Consider the following 17,305-nt stretch of genomic DNA (forward strand, 5'->3'; position numbering starts at 1 on the left):
AGAACTAGGAAAAGTGCTGCTTTCATCTCCAGTCTTTTACTCTTCACCAAAAATGTATAAGGGGACAAGACAATCGCCAGCCTGTGTTGTCCTCGAGGGACGAAGTTAACACTTTTTTTGAAGGTGTATCTAAAATAATTACTTTAGGTGATCCTAAAGGAAACTGTTGCCAACCAGTGGAGATGAGCACAGGGTGTATTGATTCCTAAGACAGAGGACTAGCACTTCCAACAGTCAAGTCATACTTGGGGAAATAGTATGACCAATTTTTTCATTGGTTTTGAATTCATTACTTTTTCAAATCGCAATACACACACACACACACACACATACATATATATATATATATATATATATATATATATATATATATATATATATATATATATATATATATATATATATATATATATATATACACACACACACACACACACACACACATACATATACACATACATATATACATATATATTTTTATCATGGGTGTAAATAAGTTCTTAGTTCACTGTCTTTCTACTGTAAATATGACCCATTGAGAACGAAGTGTTAACTTTGGAATTTTAAATCCAAAAGAACTACTTTTGCTGGGCCTAAACCAGTACACAGGACACTGAACTGAAATGATTGGTGTAAGCCTAGCATCTACTCAAGAGTCAAGTTTGCTGGCAAACTGACGGGACCACAAGGCTCAGCCTCCTTCACAACTCTATATCAGGGCAACAGGGAACTGTTGACCACCTGGTGGCAGGCGGTACCATAGCCGCAGAACCTGCACACAGGCCCACAACTGATTACAAACAGATGGGCTAACTATCACACTGTCAAAGCACATCCCGCTCCTTCTGCCATAGGATCGGTAATTCACTAGTCCCAGCTCATAGCACAGACACAGAGAAACACACCCACTCCTCTCTGCTCCACTAAATCTGTCCACAGAAATGCCATCATTAGTTCCTACTGTAAAGAACTGCAGAAAACTAGGTGCACTGAGGTATCAACATTTGCTGCAATGCAAAGAGAAGCTTCATGAAGTTTCAACATAAATGTACCAGCCTTTAGAAGTACGGTAACTATTTTCCATTTCGTAATAATAACTGCACCAACTGGGAGAGACATCACGACAGATCTCACTACAGATGCATGTCTTCATTGTGTAAGTTTTAACTTTTAGCAAAGAATACCCGAAGATAGCAATTCAAATTATGCAGGATCAATGAGCAAATAATATTGAACAAACTCAATCTAGCATTTAAAGGAGACCTATTATGGCATTTAATGTATATTTTAAACAGGCCTTGAATGTCTTAAAAACAATCTAAAGTTTGTTTTTTCTACATAAATCATAAATCCAGCCTGTGGGCCCTGTCTCTAGTGTTACCGCTTCTAATCTCTTTTTCTGTGCTCCATTCTAAGGGAAGGGGGGGGTATGATAATGAGGCTCTGTGCTGATTGGCTCCCTGAATAACGTGTAGCAGGGGAGGAGCATAAACCTCGCTCCGCCAGAGCAGCCCGAGCCTGTAAATTATCACTACACTGAATTTTCACAAATGGCAACTTTATTGTTAAAAAAATAAAATATGAGTCGTATACGTCCGACTGGCTGAAGGAAGGACCGCTCCAGCCGGCGTAGAGCTGGTTGTGGGCGTGGTTTCAGCAGCGGAGGCTGAACCTATGGAAATGAGCGCCTATGGTGACGTCACCATAGGCGCAGATTCAGAATGGCTCAAAAAAAGGTCACGTGACACTGGAAGACTCAGTCAGGGGGGAGAGCAGACCCTGCAGAATTCCATGGTATTTTGTCTCCACTGTGCTGGCAGGGTGAGGGGAGACCACTTTATATATGTTAAAACAAGGAAAAACGTGTTTTTCATAATAGGTCCCCTTTATATATAATATAATCAGGCCATGAATGTGCCCAGTGTTTTGAAACCGACTACAGCTAAGAAGTTGAAGCAAAGCTAGTAGAGCATATAACAAGCAAATTCTGCTGTCTGTCACTGGCATCACCAAGGATTCTCTACACAATATTATTACAGTACATTGATGTTAACACCAAGATCTACTGAAACTACACAGGCATGCAAAGGAAGGAATACTCTTTAAGGTGCAACTATTTCTAAAACTGACAAAAAGAGCCCCACCTCATATTACTATCAACAATAGAAAATAAACTCTCACTCTTTTTTTTACAGGTCTTGAATAGCACATAGTAATGGATCCAGAACCTTTTTCTTTCGATGCAAGCCCCACAGAATACCCTGAGAGTCAAAACGAATGCCCTTTCCAAGTACACAAAGCACATGTGAGCTGGTTGGGAAACTGGCCACGACCCTTCCAGGATCCTAGCGAGGGTAAAGAGTTGGTTCAGTGTTCCATGGCCAGGATAGAACCACTTGTTCCTCCTGAATCCCCTCCTTGAATCATTGATAAATCGCCACCTTATCATCGTTGAGGTCTGAATGCCTGAATGATCCGGGGAGCTATGTTGTCAGCGTCAACTGCCACTCCAATGCCGCTTTTGCATTAGTACCGCCTTAACTCGGTTCTACCCGCCACGGCCCCGTTTTGCGCTTTTGCATTAGGGGCTGAGGCGGGCAGAGCCGCTCCAAGCCGATACTATTTCTGTAACCATTCTGCCGAGGTTCTAATCAGGGCTGAGCAGGGACTATTTCTGACGTCACCACCCTCCACGCCACTGATTGGTCAGGGGGCGGGGCCGTCAGATGTTTGAATCAGGAAGCGGGAGTCAGCGCGAGAGCGACCCGCGGCTCGCAGCGATTTTATTATACAGCGCAAACGTCTGTTTGGTGATCCAACTCTGAGGTGCAGATGTTCATAAACCTGGGGGCTGACGAGAGAATTAAAAAAGCGATGTAGACGGGCTGTTTTTTTCTCAGCCGCTCGCGGCTCCAGCTGATTTCTCATCAGCGCCGACACGAACAAAGGTGTTGCGCAATCGAGTACGTCACAGCCGCTTCACCCCAACCCCCCCACTTCTCACCTGGCTGTGGAAAAACAAACGGGGACAAACGAGTAGAGCCGCGACGAGCCGCGCGGAGCCGAGCCGGGCTAAGGCGGTACTAATGCAAAAGCGCCACAAGAGTCTCGCAAGACAAACTGGAAGAGTGGGGATAAAGTTTGTTGAATTGAATTGAATTGATTCAGACACTCATAGAATAGGAGAATAGGAACCAAGTAGCCCCATCGCCTTCACCCGGGATACTGTGGCCCACCCGATAGCCAGGCCTATAAGGACGGGCTTACTGCCGAGCAACTGGTCAGGCCTTTATCCATAGGGCATGGGTTCATGGGTTCACCCTCCAGTGAGCACACCATATGTGGGAGGGTCTGTGTGGGTCAGGTGCAGTGTGTTATGGACAGCAGGCGAAGGCATGGGCCTCAGTGTGCTGACTCTCGGCTTCCAAAACTGTCTCTTTATAAAAACAACAACTACCCAAAGAATGTAGCGACCTTTTTAAACAAAACATGACTAAATGAGAAAGTCACATTGCTGTGAGAGGCAAACCTGATAGCAGTGGATATTAATGACCAAGTAAATATGGCAGCTGCAGTCTCTTCAGCACCACAACAGCTTACAGGAATGTGAAAGTGAGCCAGAGAAGATAATGAAGCAATACTGTTTGTTGTGTAATGTCAATAACAATGAGTGTCAGGCATAATCTGATTCTATGGGCAACATTTTCAGAAAATAAAAAAGCAAAGCCTTAAGTAGGTAAATTATAGAATTTCTGGCACTAAATGATCAGCCATTGTCTGTATACAAGGATAGACATTTCTTAAATGTTATAAATCACATGAGATCAAAATACACAATACCTAGCAGAAGATACTTTAACATTGGGTTACCAGACTTTTTTAAACTAGTCGAAGTTGTGTTTAATGCCACAATTTTTTTTTTTTAGTGCTGTCAAGCAATTTAAAAAATTGAGAGATTCATTAATTAAGATCTGTAATGAATTAAACTAATTAATATATTTTTCATTTTTATCTAACAATTGCTGAGAAAAGGCATCAACTTGAAGTGTTTTCCTTTAAATTCATTACATTATTGAGGCAGATCAAAAGTTTGATATATAACCAAAAAAAAAGTGGCTTTATAAAGTAATTTATTTATTGTTTAACAGATTCAGTCCTAGCCATTTACATCCGCTTGGCAAGAACATTCGCCAGCCTCTCGGTCGCAGACGTGCGCATGCTCAGGATGCTCTCCTCGAGTCTGGTTTGGGGAAGAGCGTTGCTGTGGCAACATCGTTTAGCCGTGGCTGCGCTCGCGACCGAGTGCTTTGCGTTTATGTGGCAGCTCAACTTTAGCTGCTTCGGTGGTAAGCAAAGTCCTTAACACAAAAAAAACACATATCACTCTACCTTTACCAATGCTGCCGTCGCGCCTCCATTTTCACCTCTCCGATCCTCTCCTCCCCCTCCCCCACCTGCCCAGCCACCAGCGTAGCTAGCCACGCCCACACACAGGGACAGCCAATCAGTGTCCACTTCAAGGTGGGACTCACCATTGTTTTCCAGCCCACCGCACAAACACAGATTTCATAATAAAGGTAACTCGCAAACAGAAAAAGTAAAGTTAGAGAGTAAAAAATTGATTAAGTGATTTAAAAACATAACGCGCTAAATATGCCTGTAATTAATTAATTGCAATTAAGTTTTTTTTTTACTTGGAGAACCTGTTTTTATTTTAAAGTTGGCTTGTGAAATAATGGAAAAAGAAGGCAAGGCAAAGCAAGTTTTTTATATAGCACAATTCAACACAAGGTCATTCAAAGTGCTTTACATCGACATTAAAAGCGGCAAAACATAATTAGACAGTAAATAACAAATAAAATGAAATAAAATTATGAGAAAAGAAGGTAAAATAATAAAAAGCACAAGTTGCTGATTTAAGAGTACGCTTAAATAACAAATAAATGAAATAAAATGATAAGAAAAGAGGTAAAATAATAAAAAGCACAAGTTGTTAAAAAGTGAGGAAAGTAGAGTACAGCAGGTAAGTATTTAATTTAAGAGTACGTTTCAGTAAACAGTAGTGTTTTTAGGCCTGATTTAAAGGAGCTGACAGTTGGAGCAGACCTCAGGTCTACAGGAAGTTTGTTCCACCGGTGAGGAGCAGAATAACTGAACGCTGCCTCACCTTGCTTGGTCTGGTTCTTGGGACAAACAACAAACCAGATCCAGACGAACCTCAGGGGTCTGGGAGCTTCATAGGGAGGAGCTTCATAGGGATAAGAAATGTCCCCACAACCTGCTGCAGTTTTAAGTGGTGAGTGGCAATGTTTTCGTACAGCTGAAGTTTAAATTACTATGAGAATAAGTGTCTTCTGTCTAAAAACAAAATGGATTTGAGTTTGTTTTGCAGCCACAGGACCTGGGCATCCTGGAGTCATCAAGTCACCAGAGTATTATAGAGGGCCAACAGATGGAAATATGTTGGTTTTACAACAGAATAATGATCTGAAGCAGGCCAGCAAATCTACAGACAGGATAGCTGAAAAATGAAAGGATCAAGGTTCTGAAATGGCCTACCCTAGTCAAACTTGAGGTGTCAACCTAATTGAACAGGTGTGGAGAAAGCTTAAAGGAGCTCTGCATAGGCAAATGCACAAAATTGCAATGAACTGAAGCAACGTGGTTCAAATGTGAGACATAAACTCATACATGAAACAGCTGCTTCCAATTCTTGCTGACAGCTGGATCATGGCAGTAAGTAGTATTGTTGAATTATTTTTGTATCTCAGAGACAGCTTATATGAGGACATAAACCGCACTTTTTTTAAAAATATATGAACAATTTATTTAGCTGACATTGGACATCACAGATCAGCATCTCTTAAGTAGTTTCTCACCAGGACTTTTTCACAAAACATCAGAATTATTGAAATAAAGATTTACAATAAATATCTAAGAATAAGCTTCACACACAATTAAGAAAATAAACATTTCTAACTTATGTGAATATTTTCCTGTTGTTATTATGAGACATTAATCCAAAGCAGATCAGAAACAAATACTTATCTCCTCTTTTGACTAATTGGGAAAAAAAATATCTCATAGATGCAAATGTTAGCTCAAATTCTACAGTATACAGTTTTTGTCCAAATTGTAAGATAAGCTAAACATCTACAGAACCTATGCCACTCTCAATGATGAAATCCACTGAAAAACAACATCCATACACATGTACAGATAAACGCTTGCAGATATGATACATAACACTGAAACCTTGTTGATATTGTAGCATAAAAACAGACAGGAGCCATGGGCGGCTGGGTTATTGAGCCTGTTGCTGGAGGGCCTGACGTGAGAGATGGCTGCAGCCTCAAGGTTAGAATTACATGTTCAGCCCACAGAGCAGCAAGGATATGACACGCCATTGATCCCCGTTTTAATTTTATGGTGGCTACCTCCAGATTCGAACTGTTTGGTAGGCTGGTATCCTGACCCTTTTAATCAATCCCATATCATTTAGTATTTAGCTAACATTAACGGCTGGCTGATTTTTCTGAAATGGTCGTGGAAAGCATTGAGGATAAACTATATAAAGCTGAAATCATTTGAAATGAATCTATATGGTGCTTAAAACACAGTCACAGTACACCAGAATTTCCAGAAATGAACGTACCCGCTGCATAAGTGTTAAGTGAAGCTAATGAACTGCACACTGACAAAAGATGAGAAAAAGCGAAAATAAATAAATATATTTTAAAAAAAAAGATTATCTTTGACATTTCTTGCATAATTTCTCTTGAGAGTCATCTCTCCCCCATATTTTTATTCATTGGTGTCTTGGTAGGTTAAGTTGAATATCAATCTTTGCCTTGGAGGGAAAACAGCATCTGGACATTAACAAATGGTTCTCAGCAAACAGTTCAGCCCTGTTTCTGGAGCTCAACAAAGCACAACTGCTGGTTCTGAACAAGATTTTACCCTCGACAGGCTTTCCTTAAGGAACACCCTCAGCACAACTCGGTCTTTCTCTAAACACGTCTGTCCCTCTCTGATTATCGCCTCCTTTTGTTTTTCTCATGCAGCAATGGAAGCGACTGAGAAACAATAGCAAAATAAAACTACTTTTTTTTCCAACAGACATTAAAATGACCAAACACATAACAGTTTATTGATACTGAAAGTGTCAGTAAAATTGGTATGAAACCTGCATCATTACTTTGGGCCACAGGCAAGAACAGAGGGTGCAAAGATGAGCTGGCCAAGTGGACAGTCAGTCATTCACACATTGACTCCCAGAGTATTAATGTACTGTACTCTGTGTGTGTGTGTGTGTGTGTGTGTGTGTGTGTGTGTGTGTGTGTGTGTGTGTGTGTGTGTGTGTGTGTGTGTGTGTGTGTGTGTGTGTGTGTGTGTGTGTGTGTGTGTGTGTGTGTGTGTGTGTGTGTGTGTGTGTGTGTGTGTGTGTGTGTATGAAAGAGTAGATGAGAGCTGGCGAGAGAGCAGAAGAACCTGGCTAATGTAATCCCATTACGGAGGTACAAGAGGGAGCAGTCACAGTGCTCAGCCCACACAATGGGCCGGCTTGCAGCCTGTAGCCATCCACTGGATGGATGCTTTCTGCCATGCAGATGGATCATCGTACAGCAGCAGCAGGCCTCTCTGCCTCAGGCCTGAGGTGGAATGCGTTCACACGACCGGCAATTAGAATGGTGATGGCTGTTGTTTCAGAATAAAGTAGACTAGATGGTTACAAAGCTTTCTACTTAGCAGACATGTGGGCTGTCACGCCCCAAGTCTTACATATTTTTACAATGTTAAATATATTATGGCAGTTGTTTTAACCATGCCATATTTAACTGTCTGTAGAGATATCTGGAGTGTGGTCAGTACTGACCACAAAACAATATACCAGCCTATTACAATTCCAAATGAATACACGTAAATACAATCATTTCCATAAGTAGAAGACAATTATGATATGACTTAAGTGGGAAACCATGTAGCAAAAATAGTTCTGACTGTTAGGAAACTCCTTCCTTCCTTCCTTCCTTCCTTCCTTCCTTCCTTCCTTCCTTCCTTCCTTCCTTCCTTCCTTCCTTCCTTCCTTCCTTCCTTCCTTCCTTCCTTCCTTCCTTCCTTCCTTCCTTCCTTCCTTCCTTCCTTCCTTCCTTCCTTCCTTCCTTCCTTCCTTCCTTCCTTCCTTCCTTCCTTCCTTCCTTCCATCCATTATTTAAGGAATTTGCATTATAGTGACTTATTTTCCCATGATTCAAAAGTAATGGTAAAAGTAACAATGGACTAATAATTAGATGATGAACAACAGACTAATACACAGTTCAGCTGGAGGGGAGGACAGTTTCCTGATTGTTCGTGACAAATTGTATAAAAACAAGATCTGGAGCTGTTTGCAGAGCTGAATTAGCATTTTGTAGATGCTCTTTGGGAAACTGAGTGTGAGAAATATCTGCTATACTTAGGTGAAACAGGACATCTTTAGTCTGAAAATACTAGGCATACTGCCCCCACAACGTATTTACTCGCAGAAATATTTTCAAAGGGACCACATTGATCAGGAGTGATTCATCAAAATGTTGCCATAATTTCCTGATGTTTTGATGGCATGTCTATGACATGCTTTGATATAAATACCACTGAGAAAGTTTGCATGTATTAATGTATGATCTATATAGTTTAGAAGTGGATTGGATACAATGGGCTCCCTTCACCTAATCACTTCTGACATAACTAACATCCTTCCTACAGCTACGAGCTACTGTGCGAACATAATATAGACACAAATGACACTCCATAACTTTTACACAATTTATTGTATGATAAAGCATACACTATCTATTTTGAGAGTTCACTACGGCATACACCAAACCAATACTTTGCCTGCAGTGTGGCATTTGGGTATTGATCAATCTTTATGGCATTATCTCATCTTAAGTCATGACCAGGCCAAGGTTGGGAAAATGTTCCACTCCAGGAAAGCTGAAGGAATGTGTGTCAGTCAACAGTCAGTGGCAAATACATGTCAAAAATCCCATTGGCTTTCACTGTTGCTTCATTTCTCTGTGTTTTTCTAATGTTTTCAGGGGCTTAATTAACAATAATTGCTAATATGGCAAAATCGCACCCTTGCTTTCAAGTTTAAATGTCAGAATGTCGGAAATTGTATAGCTTCTCATTGTCAATTCAATAACAAACAGGGAAATGGAAATTTCAACTTCAAAGTTTAAATAAATATAAATTAATACCTACAAGGCTTCAGATTTATTTATTGGGTAATATAATATCAAGCAAAGCACTAATTAAGTGAACTATGTAACTGTTGATAAGAATGTGCTGTTAAAAGCAGACAAAAAGGTTTAAACTTCCCCCTTTCCAAGTATAGCAAATACTGTACACCATAATTGGTGGGTGAAGATCATAAATGGAGATACATATAAGGAAATATGACATAAAATCCTACACTAAATGGCATGTTTTCAGACACAAACTACCTCAAACCAAGTCAAAGGGGCACATGTTTTTTCTGAGTTTTGTTGTGACTTAAAACAATCATAAATGCCCTCAAGTACAGAAAAGGAATGTGGTTTTTAGAATTTAAAATGTGTTGAATCAGGACATTGGGGCTGCATTGGGACTGCATAGGGTGGCATTTACTACTAACTGGTTTCAATAGATAATGTATCTTTCTCTTGTATGTGCAATATTTAATTGAAAGTGTACTTTTCAATTCTACCTGAAGCCCACTATGATAGTGCCCAAGGACCAAAATTATGAATATTGTGTCAAATTCAAAGTATTTGGTCTGGAACTTTATCAGAGGATTACCATTTAGCACAACCAACAACACACACACACTCACACACACAAACGCTTTTGGAAAAATCCACACTTGTACTTAAAAGCTAGACAACAGATTTAACAGAGGTCCGTGACAGAGGAAAACCAGCAAGGAACCTTTTTAAACTTATTTTTTGCAGTGTTTCATTTCATTATTGGAAAACACATCAGAATTCCCTCCGGCTCCTCTGTGGTGTGAGGAGGATTCCTGGACACGGAAGAGGGGGACTGATAAAGATAGAATTGATTCCAGCCAGAAGCAGTGACAGCCATAGTGAAAAGGGGCTCAGTTTACTCCTGCAGCAAAATGTCTAGGTTTACTCTGTCTCTCTCTTTCTTGTCTAAAGGCAAGTTGTCACCAAAGTGACATAAATCTTCTTTTCCATGACTTTTCAGAGTCTGCCTTCTCCCCTGATGTGTTATCACATCATCTACAGGCAAGATTAGAGAGGTCACCTCCAAATTCTGTAAAATTTAAACACTTAACATTTTAAAACTTAGCAAATTGCAGTCCTTCTCAAAAAATATGACTTCTGACTCATACAATGTGTATGGTGTTTATTTTGAGAGTAATGACAAGATATTTTAACTTTTTTTAAATTATGTATGTATGTATGTTTATTTTGCCGGCGTACAGCCATTTAATCCCGGGAGGTCCATCAGCCACTATTGGTACTAATCACCAATCCCATGTTCTATCTGAAGCCTTTGAAATATCATGTTACATTGTTTGATAATCATTTGCATTGTTATAATGCATAAGTTACTGTATTTAAAAACACTCTGTGATTTGTCAACTTTTATCACAATGTATCATCATGGGTATGATGTTTGTATCTTCAGTTTCCCACAAAATCGCTGTCTACATCTACATTTGGTAGCCACTCCCAATGTTTTTATTCTTGAAAATAAGGAAATCATTAACCGTAGAACAGCATTAACTTCTTTCAGCTCTTTGCCACTCTGTCTCACACACAAACACATACACTCACCAGACACACCACTTCATTAGGGAATGCTATGTGTACCTGTCATGGCTGGTGAGTGTGTATTACGCAACTTAGGTCCTTCACTCTGAGTGCACACACACCAGATTATACACTGTCTTATAAAAGTAATATTTGTTTGGTTATTCTGTCACCAAATAGATTTAGCATCAATTTTTTTTTTTTTTTTTGCAGTATTTTTTATTATTTTAATGATTATATTTAAACACAGACTTTTGTTGCAAACTTAAATTTATTTTTTGTCCAAACCTGTCACTCAGATTGCTCCTCCTTCAAGCACAAAGTGGAATAGCTATCGGTGCATAACCATAATGACCAAGTAAATATGATGGCTGAATAGTTGGGCAAAGTCTGTATGTGATCACCAGAATCAAGAAGGAGAAGAACAAAAGTGTACAATGCCCGGAACATGAGCTACGAGAAAATTAAAGTATTTTGTTGGTTATTATAGTATAACATGCAGATTGCATTTGTTTTTAGAAACAGCTCATAGAATTACAAATATGGCTATTTTCGGGCATGAAAATAATTCATATTTCGTGAAATAATTAGAATAAATTTAAAAGTGCACAACACAATAAGTTAGTAATAAATTACACTGAGGTAATAACAATAAAATATTCCACATTTGAGCTCCCTTTTTACTGTTGTTTTGTTTTGTTTAATTATTTTGCTGTTCACAATTGAAAAAAGGACAGTTTATTAATAAGACATTGCTCCTCCTTTGGCTTTGAAATTAGAGTGTTTACAGGACGTACAGAACCTGAGAGTATTATTACAAGGGCACTTGAGCTGTCTGTCCTATAAACATTCTTTGCAAGCTGACAATACTATTCTATTATTGGATGTTTTAGCATGGTTTAAATCAAAAGCAACTTTTAAACTTCACTCACCAGCCACTTTATTAGGTATACCCGGTGTACCTCATAAAGTGATAGTGGAGTATAAATACACTAACATTCATACAGTCAGTTATACAACAGATGACAATAATTAATGATTTATACCGGTTTACTGTCATACCTTCCTAATTTGTCTTTGGGAATTCCCACTCATCTACCCCCTGCTGTCTCTCCCTCTCATCCTCAGTTCAGATGCATCGCACTTGCATTAATCTGACTTCATTAAAACACAGAGGTTTTTATGAAACCAGACAATTTTAGACGTTCAGGAAGGACACCTTAAAGGTCAACTATACACAGTAATCCTGAGCAAAAATGGTGCACAGTTGTCATTGTGTGTAGATGTGGATCAGTTGTGCTTCAAAAACTCACTAATACTGTCTATTCATAAACCATTTTGACTATTTGAATAACATCAACAAATTTAAACTGGTAGAGGGGGTTATATTCAGCACTATGATATTATCCTTATTGACCAGCTTCACACTTAGTAAACATGACACTATTTCCTTTTCTTCTTTCTGTAAATAACATTCCTGAATCCATGATCCATATTCGTTTGGTGTTGACATCTACCTGCTTTCTTTTGAGCTATAATGTTTTAAGGTCATCCTGCAGAAGAAGCAGCAAGAATTCTTAGAGACACACCTGGACAAGAAAATGAAAAAAAAAAATATGGTTATATGCCCTGAATGCTTGAAGTATATGGCTTGGATTTTACAGGGAAAAAATTAAAAGAATCCAAGTTCTGTCTAAATATTGTGTTATCCACAGCACTGAAAATGAAGAAATACATACATAAATAAAAAAATGGCAATAAACTCAACAGGGTCATTTAAAATCAGCTTGCCTATTGTTTTCTCCAGCTTCACACTTATACACATGCACACACTCTGCATACATATTTGTAAAACATTATGTAGAAATAGCAGAGAAAATAATCGCAATATACAACAAAACAAAGATAAGAGCAGACAATAAGAAGGAACCATAAGGGGAAAAAATTATATTGTCATGAGTCCATCTATGCTCCATTGAACTCCTCGTTTCAATATAGATGAAGAACGCTTGGCCTGAGGACAGCAGTAAGATATGCAGGCAGAATGCACATATCTGATGATGTACAGGCCTGCCTGCACATCTAAAGAGAGCACATTTTCCAGCTAGCCTTTTATAATTGTATTTTTTTCCTTTCAAAAGGCCTGAGAGCCACTCTCATATGCTTCATCTGAAGCATTTTGTGTAGTAATGGGTCATAGTGATGCATTCATATTGGGAATAGCTTAATTGTATTATCAATCTCATCCAGACAGTGCTTTAGCCACGCAGCTCTGGACATGCTACTGTCAGAGACTCTGCATTAGTATTGAGATGTGAACCACCAAAAAATGCTTTTCTTTTATCCGTTTCTCACAACATAAATGATAGATTAGCTTGTTGAATTATGCTTTTCATCGGAGTTTGGCCAGTGCCATCCTGAATTTTATCTTCTTTGTTGCTTCCTTTCTGTATACATCTGTTTGTTCCTTTACATCTCTTTAACTTTAGCTTTTCAAATGTACTGTTTGTTGATGGCCACTGGGTAAATACAAGTCTGTTTCAATTTCATGTTATCTTTTAAAACGCTAATTATGCTGAGTCCTACAAAGACTGAGGACGGAGAGATGAGGCAGCAGCAATGGCAGATACAACTGCCCAGGTCAGCTCTTTGTTGTTCCATCTTTTTTGCGTCTTCCTCTCCAAGCAATTTCCCTTTCCCCATTTTACTTTTTTCCTCTGTAATTCCCTCCCTCTTTTGCTCTCATCCTCAACAGCAGGTCATGTAGTGTAGAAGAGTTTTGAGATAAAAGCTTAGGGAGTTAGGAGTCCTTCACAAGCCCAAGGCAAGGAGAAGGTCAACAGGCATGCTAAGAAGGGCTGTTATCATCTTGGTTACATGTTATCGGAGAGCTTGCAGTAGTGTTTATTTACAGTTATTGCTCCCTCTGGGTGCACACTTAAACGCCTGGGGCTGATTGCTCTGTAATGAGTTCAAAAACACTGAGAGCCAATGTAAGAAAAAGAAATTAAAAAACAAGAATGGGAAGAAATCTCCAGTTAATAATAAATAAGTCTGTAGAAAATAAAATCAAAATGTATATAACTCCTGGTCAGTGAAAATCTAACAAAACTAACACGTTTACCCAACCTACAAATGCTCTGCTCAGTGCCTATGAAATCAACAAATCATTCTGCTTTGCAATTTATCAAATAAGACACACCCACTTTAATAATTAATGTACAGAGTAAAACAGTCAGTCAGTCAGTCAGTCAGTCAGTCAGTCAGTCAGTCAGTCAGTCAGTCAGTCAGTTAGTTAGTTAGTTAGTTAGTTAGTTAGTTAGTTAGTTAGTTAGTTAGTTAGTTAGTTAGCTGTTCAGATTAACAGGCTGAGAAGTCAGATGGCAAGAAGAGGTGAGTAAAGGTGCCTCAAAATTTAGGACCAAAATGTGTCAGTCCATGAAATTAAAATGAATGCTTATAATGTAAAAAGAATTAAAAAAAACAAAAACAACTAAAAGCGAGACAAATGCAGCACTGAATGCCATTCAAAAGATCAAGGAGTAATCTTTTTCCCAGACATTGCAGCCAACTATACTGCAATAAAAAATAAATGATATACATACATATATATATATATATATATATATATATATATATATATATATATATATATATACACACACACACACACACACACACACACACACACACACACACACACACACACACACGTATGAATATTTTGCCCCCTCCATTCTGTGTAGAATGTACTACATAAGCAAATCCATCCGATAACAGCCTAATCCCCTTTTATACCATCGGTTATGGGAGATTATGAGACATAATTTGGTAAATCAATTTAGTCATAATTCATCAGAGAAAAAGAGAAAAGGGATTTTTGGGGGATGAAGTTGGTCCTTCTCTGCAGGACTTTTCCATACATATATGTGTGTATGTGTGTGTGTGTGTGTGTGTGTGTGTGTGTGTGTGTGTGTGTGTGTGTGTGTGTATACATATGTGTTTAGAAATATGTTGTGATGGGTATCCTGATGTTGCCAAGTTTTGTTTTGTAGATTTATATGAGTAGTGACTTTGTTTAGAAACAAAGAATCCAAACCTCTTTGCATCTTAGCATGTTGTTGAAGTTTATTGAAAGTCAGAAGTTTACATACACTTGATCATTATTTGACTTCCAATGTTTTGAGTATCCCTCCACAAGCTCCTCATATTTTGCTGGAATTCGGGCCCATTCCTTCCATGACAACTAGTAGAGCTGAGTCAAGACTGCAGAACTTTCTTTTTCAGTTTTGCCGGCAATTTTTCTATAGAACTCAGGTCAGGACTTTGTGATGGCCTTTCTAATACTTCCACTATGTTTTCCTTTAACCACTTTGCAAGTAATTTGGAGGAATGTTGGGGTCATTCTCCAATGGGAAGTTTAACTTTTCGGTTCATGTCTTAAGATGCTGCTTCAATATAGCCAAATTATCTTCTTTCCTCGTGATGTCATCTACAAACCGGATTCGGTTGAAGTTGGGAAATTGTGTAAAATGTAAATAAAAACTAAATACAATGATTTGACAATCCTTTTCAACCCATATTCAATTGAATACACTACAAAGACAACATATTTAATGCTCATAAACTTTATTTTATTTTTCAAATAATAATTAACTTAGAATTTCATGGCTGCAACACGTGCAGTAGAAGTTGGGAAAGGGCATGTTTACCCCTTCACCTTTCCTTTTAATAACACTCAAACGTTTTGGAAGAGAGGAGACTAATTCTCTTAGCTTCTCATGTGGAATTCTTTCCCATTCTTGCTTGATGAACCGCTTCAGTTGTTCAACAGTCCGGGGTCTTCTCTATCGTATTTTACGCTTCATAATGCGCCACACATTTTCAATGGGAGACAGGTCTGGACTGCAAGTGGGCCAGGGGAGAACCTGGACTCTTTTACTTCAAAGCCACGCTGTTGTAACACGTGCAGAATGTGGCTTGGCATTGTCTTGCTGAAATAAGCAGCGGCGTCCATGAAAAAGACGTCGCTTGGATGGCAGCATATGTTGCTCCAAAATCTGTATGTACTTTTCAGCATTTATGTTCCTTCACAGAAATGTAAGTCACCCATGCCATGGGAACTAATGCACCCCCATACCATCACAGATGCTGCTTCTGAACTTTCCGTTGATAACAGTCCGGATGGTTTCCGCTTCCTCTTTGGTCCAGAGGACACGACGTCCAGTGTTTCCAAAAACAGTTTGAAAAGTGGACTCATCAGACCACAAAACACTTTTCCATTGTGCATCAGTCCATTTTACATGAGCTCGGGCCCAGATAACCCGGCGGCGTTTCTGGATGTTGTTCATAAATGGCTTTTGCTTTGCATGGTACAGTTTTAACCCGCACTTACTGATGTAGTGACGAACTGTATTAACTGACAGTTGTTTTCTGAAGTTTTCCTGAGCCCATTTAGTGATATTCTTTACACACACGTCGGTTTTTAAGGCAGTGCCGTCTGAGGGATCGAAGGTCACGGTCATTCAGTCTTGGTTTCCGGCCGTGGCGCTTACGTGCAGTGATTTCACCAGATTCTCTGAACCTTTTGATGATATTATGGACCGTAGATGTTGAAATCCCTAAATTCCTTGCAATTTTGCTTTGAGAAATGTTCTTAAACTGTTCAACTATTTTTTCACGCAGTTGTGGACAAACTGGTGACCCTCGCCCCATCCTTGCTTGTGAATGACTGAGAATGTTTGGGGAGGCTCCTTTTATACCCAATCATGGTACCCACCTGTTCCCAATTAGCCTGATCACATGTGGGAAGTTCCAAATAGGTGTTTGAGCTTTTCTCAGCTTTCTCAGTATTTTTTGCCACCTTTCCCAACTTCTACTGGACGTGTTGCAGCCATGGAATTCTAAGTTAATTATTTTTTTGGCAAAAAACAATTAAGTTTATCAGTTTGAACAGTAAATATGTTGTCTTTGTAGTGTATTCAATGGAATATAGGTTGAGAAGGATTTTCAAATCGTTGTATTTTGTTTTTATTTACATTTTACACAATTTCCCAACTTCGACCGAATCCGGTTTGTATTTTGTGAAGTGCAATCATCCAGTCACATCAGACTACAAGACTTGTAAGAAATTATATATGTGTCTGTGCAGCTTCAAACTGCAATTTGGCTTTTTGAGATAGTTTTGGGTCAGTGGGTATAAGATGCTACAAAGAAAAAGAAAAAAACACTAAATATTGTGTCTGTCAGGTATTGTGTCTGCCAGGTATGCCATGCCAACTTCAAAAATGTGATAATATATATTTTCATGCCAATATACATCCAAATGAATCTTGCCATAAAAATGTGGCGATGCCTGCGACCTAGTCCAGGGTGACATCTTTAGCAGCATTTCGGGCTCATACACACCCCTCTGCATAGTTTATTGGTCATTGGTCTTTTAACAGTGCCCATCTCTGCCTTATCAACTGATGCACAGTTATCAAGCTTGCTGCTCAAAAATC

The 17,305-nt window shown here is 39.0% G+C and overlaps 1 protein-coding gene across 1 annotated transcript in view; it reads right to left on the bottom strand.

The window, feature by feature from the left end:
• Nucleotides 1-17,305, bottom strand: part of agbl4 (AGBL carboxypeptidase 4) — a 361,271-nt gene that overhangs the window by 327,432 nt on the left and 16,534 nt on the right. The gene's annotated exons all lie outside the window — the stretch shown is intronic.

The sequence above is a fragment of the Cololabis saira genome, chromosome 13 (genome assembly GCF_033807715.1).
Source record: "Cololabis saira isolate AMF1-May2022 chromosome 13, fColSai1.1, whole genome shotgun sequence".
Lineage (NCBI taxonomy): Eukaryota > Metazoa > Chordata > Actinopteri > Beloniformes > Belonidae > Cololabis > Cololabis saira.